Genomic DNA, 4,785 nt, shown 5'->3' with positions numbered 1-4,785 from the left:
ATTTCAAAACACGTCTGCGCTGCATCTCCCGTATTTAAAAAGGCTTTAGTTGAAGTCACACGGGATTTTAAGGGTGCTTTCAAGGTTCTAGGGACAGTTTAACAAAATTTCTTAGTTATTAACGGGAGGAACAGTCTCGAGAACCCGGCTAATCTCTGTGGTCTTTGAAAATAGTCATGGTGAGAGAGCCAATGGTTTTTGAATACCAGCCCACAAATATAAGACGCTAAACTGTTTTCTGTGGGTTTAATTTACTTATCTATCCATTCATTTATTTTTTATTCTCAGTGTGAGTCTCACCTTCAACGTTCAAGGCACAGAGATACGCGGAATATTTACAGTGACAAAAATAGACGAAAAAAAGTGAGCGAAAGAAAGTGAACGAAAGAAAGTGAACATAGTAAAAAGATTCGGAATAATGAAGATGAATATGGTCGAGGAACTGAAGACACACACACACACACACACACACACAAACACAGACGCACATTTCTCAGAGAGTCTTGGTTCCCAGCACACACCGCACGCAGGCCGCCACGTGTACTGCACCGCGGCGAGGCTGAGGCGGCGAGGAAAAAATCAACACCACTTGACCCCGGAGTGACTCGAACACCCAGCCTTCTGATCTGGAGTCAGACGCGCTACCATTGCGCCACGAGGCCCACGAGAGGCGAGCAGGGAATTCCGTGTCCGATAGAGATGCTGAAGAGAAAACGGGGATGTTGGTGAAGGAGAATGAGCAGTAAAGGCTGTATTTGGGAATATTACGGTGGTGGAGAAAGGCAAAAAGAAAACGGAAAGATGATTGTAGGAGGAAAAAAAAGAAGTAAAGGGAATGTTAAGAAATGCGAAGAAGGTGTTGGTGGAGGAAGAAAAGTGAAGGAAAATGAGGGAGGTGAAGAAGCCAATGTAATAAAAATAAATTAAAAAATGTACATATGAAGGTGATGAAAGAAAGAAACTAAACAAAAAATGAAGGAAGAAATCTAATTCATATGAAGGAAGGAATGTAATGCAAAGATATGAAGGACAAGAGGAAGATAACGAAGGAAGAAAACTTTGTAAGAAAATGTGAAGAAGGTGAAGGAAAGAGACTAATATAAAAAAAAAGTCTCTCTCTCTCTCTCTCTCTCTCTCTCTCTCTCTCTCTCTCTCTCTTGATCCCTCCCTTCTCCCTTCTTTCCTCCCTAAACCCACGGTAGGGGAACACCTGTAATTAAGCGTTGCAACATGTAATCAACAGGTAAATGCGCCACCCAGGTAGAGGAGGAGGAGGAGGAGGAGGAGGAGGAGGAGGAGGAGGAGGAGGAGGAGGAGGAGGAGGAGGTGGTGGTGGTGGTCGGAAGGCAGCAAAGATCTAAACGAAGGATATCAATGAATGGAAGAGATAATGAAAAAAAAGGTGAGGTTGGGAGTGAGAGGGAGTGAGAGGGGGAGAGGGGAGGGAGAGGGAGATGAATAAGATGATCAGATGAATACGAGGATGAAGATATGTGAAGTGAATTATGGAAGAAGGTAAATAGGTAATTGTTCATTTGGAGGAGGAGGAGGAGGAGGAGGAGGAGGAGGAGGAGGAGGAGGAGGAGGAGGAGGAGGAGGAGGAGGAGGAGAAGAAGAAGAAGAAGAAGAAGAAGAAGAAGAAGAAGAAGAAGAAGAAGAAGAAGAAGAAGAAGAAGAAGAAGAAGAAGAAGAAGAAAGAAAGAAAGATGAGAATAAGGAAAAAAAAGGAAAAGGAGTAGGAGGAGGAGGAAATGATAATTACATAAAATAAAATAGATAAAAAATTGAAAATAAAAAAAACAAAAACATCATCCGTATCCATCTAGAGAGAGAGAGAGAGAGAGAGAGAGAGAGAGAGAGAGAGAGAGAGAGAGAGAGAGGCTGAGAGGTAGGTATAGTACAGCGTGGGTGGTCTCCCCTCCCCCTCCCCCCTAAATGATGTTCCACCGGCCGCCAGGTGTTACGTGAAGCCTCAGGTGTAATTAGTGGCGGCCATAGCTTACCTGTGTGTATGGAGGGGGTGAATTCTCTCTCTCTCTCTCTCTCTCTCTCTCTCTCTCTCTCTCTCTCTCTCTCTCTCTCTCTCTCTCTCTCTCTCTCTCTCTCTCAAGGTCACTTATTCTCTTATTTCTTTCTCTCTTTTATTCTTTTATTTTTTCCTCTCTTGTATATGGCACTCACATTTCCTTCTACATTCCACGTCTTGCTTTTTCTCAGTAAGTTACTCTGCTTTATATGCCACAGTTCCCTTCCTGTTAGTCACACTTCCTTGTATTCTGATGTACTCCGAGTTTTAACTGGTAGAAATTATTATAGTTTCCCTTCAAAGTAGCATCGTTTTCTTTTCACAACATCACAGAAAATGATTTTATGGTAAACTTTAATAATGATGAATGCCTTGAGAAATTTGGCGTTCCTTATATTAAAATTACTAATTCAATTACAATTACAGCGGAAAATTAGGCAATGGAGAAAAGTATTATAAAGTAAAAAGGAAAAATAAAACAGTCTAGCTGGGAATAATCAAATAATGAAAATAAATAAATCTGAAAAAAACTTTGATCCTGGAATTTGTATTGAAAGTTTAAGAGAGATGGGTGACATTTAGAGGGACACGTGTATTGCTCTCCTCGCCCTTTTGTCCCTTTCACTGCAGCATAAAAGAAGACACGAAAGGAAAGGCCGAAACAAAGTAGAAAAGCAATTATATATAGACCTTCTCCGCTGACTAACCTAGACATTGCTGCAGAATAGAGAACAAAAAAAAAAAAAAATGTCTTGGAGGGGCTTGAGATGAGGGAGCGATTTGTGAAGCAACGGTGAATTGAGCAACTGTGGGGCGACATCTAGCGGGAAGAATGACAAGCGGGAAGCCACGTTAGAAGAAAAGATAATGCTGTTTTTTTACGAGTGTTTCTTGTGTGCTTAGGAAGAGAGGGCAGCAAGGGACTAATTAGAAGTAGGAAGGTAGATGGGCAGATAGACAGAAACATAAAGACAGACAGACATACAGATAGAGAACGATAAACAGACAGATAGATAGACAGATATCGATAGACAGAGAGAAAATAGAGTACATAGAGATAGAGACAGATATTGATAGATAGAACGACAAAAAAAGAATAAAGATAAGTACATAGAAATAGAGACTGAAACACGTGCAGTACCTACCTACCTATAGACAGATAGATAGACACTGATAGATAAATATGACAAAAAAAAGATGAGTAGATAGTGACAGACTGAAACATATACCTATCTACCTACCCCCCTATCTAGCTACATACATACATACATACACACATACATAAGAAGGTCACAGTTGGTTAGGAGTTCTTACTTCCGCTACAATGTAAAGTTACGAGCGCAACCGATGTTCAGCGTTCCATTTCCAGAGAATACCAATGAATTATTTACAGAGGTCAACGCGAACCATCCTCTCCCTGCCTCACCTACGACTCGTGCACCTGTTTGCTTCTGTCTGTTTCTTTCTAGAGAGTAAAGGTGAAAATAGGAAAGGAGTAAAAGAAAAAGAGAAAGAAATGGTGTTGTTCTGAAAAACTGTTTGATTTAAGAATGTTTTTGAGATTTGATGGGGTTTGTTTTTTTTATTTGTTTCTTCCTCGCGAGTGAAATAGAAATAGAAGAGGAATAGAAGGAAAGGAATAGAAAATGTTGGTGTTCTGAGGAAAAATAAATAAAAATGTGTGTAACTTAATGTATTTGAGATTTGATAAGTATTATATATCTTTATTTCTTCCTCACTGTATACTCGAGGACGCAAACCACGAATGAGCAAAAACATAAAACAGAGAGAGAGAGAGAGAGAGAGAGAGAGAGAGAGAGAGAGAGAGAGAGAGAGAGAGAGAGAGAGAGAGAGAGAAAACATGAAAACAAAACAAACAAACGAACAAAACAACATCAAAAAAACAAATTAAACAAGTATTAAAAAATAAATAAATAAATAAAATCACCACAACATTAGTTCCCAACAAAGCTGATACACTGAAGTGGAAACTCGCCATGACACGTGGAAACAACACACACACAACACCCACAATGCACTTTTCCTCCAGGAGTGAAACGTAAACACGAAAGTCGCAATATGTCACGGCTTGCCACACCTTGCCACGCCTTGCCACGCCTTGCTACGCCTTGTCACGGGTTGTCCTTCCCTAAGAATTAACTGAGTGTGGCATTCTTTCTGCAACAAAGCCGTCCCAAAAGTTCACAGTGTGGTATTTAAGCTTCCCAGAGGCAATGATTATCTGAAGCAATTTGCGTTAAAGTTTAAGAAGTCTTGGGTCGTGAGGTGGCCGGGCTGCCTCTGTGCTGATTGATTTTTTTCTTTTTCTTTTTTTTTTCTTTTTTTTTTTGGTAAGTGTTTCATTGTTTTTTGTATTTATTTATCTATTTTTCAGCTTCGACTCTTTTGACTGCCGTGGGTTTAGGTTTATATGATAAGGGTTAAGTTAAGTTAGGTTAGGTTAGGTTAAGTTAAGGTTAGGTTAGATTAGGTTAGGTTAGGTTAAGGTTAAAGTCTGTATCTAGGTTAGGTTAGGTTAGGTTAGGTTAGGCTAGGTTAAGGTTAGGTTAGGTTAGGTTAGGTTAGGTTAGGTTAGGTTAAGTTAGGTTAGGTTAGGTTAGGTTATGTTAGGTTAGGTTAAGTTACGTTAGGTTAGGTTAGGTTAGGTTAGGTTAAGTTAGGTTAGGTTAGGTTAGGTTAAGTTAGGTTAGGTTAGGTTAGGTTAAGTTAAGTTAGGTTAGGTTAGGTTAGGTTAGGTT

General features: G+C 39.9%; 1 non-coding gene across 1 annotated transcript; it reads right to left on the bottom strand.

Annotated features, from left to right (window-relative positions):
* Window positions 1-590: 590 nt before the first annotated feature.
* Trnaw-cca (transfer RNA tryptophan (anticodon CCA)) lies at window positions 591-662 on the bottom strand. The gene has a single exon. It is a non-coding gene; the product is annotated as a tRNA-Trp (tRNA).
* Between the last annotated feature and the right edge of the window lie 4,123 nt (window positions 663-4,785).

This window comes from Scylla paramamosain, chromosome 24 (assembly GCF_035594125.1).
Source record: "Scylla paramamosain isolate STU-SP2022 chromosome 24, ASM3559412v1, whole genome shotgun sequence".
In the NCBI taxonomy this organism is placed as follows: Eukaryota; Metazoa; Arthropoda; class Malacostraca; order Decapoda; family Portunidae; genus Scylla; species Scylla paramamosain.
This window is presented reverse-complemented; position numbering and strand designations above follow the sequence as displayed.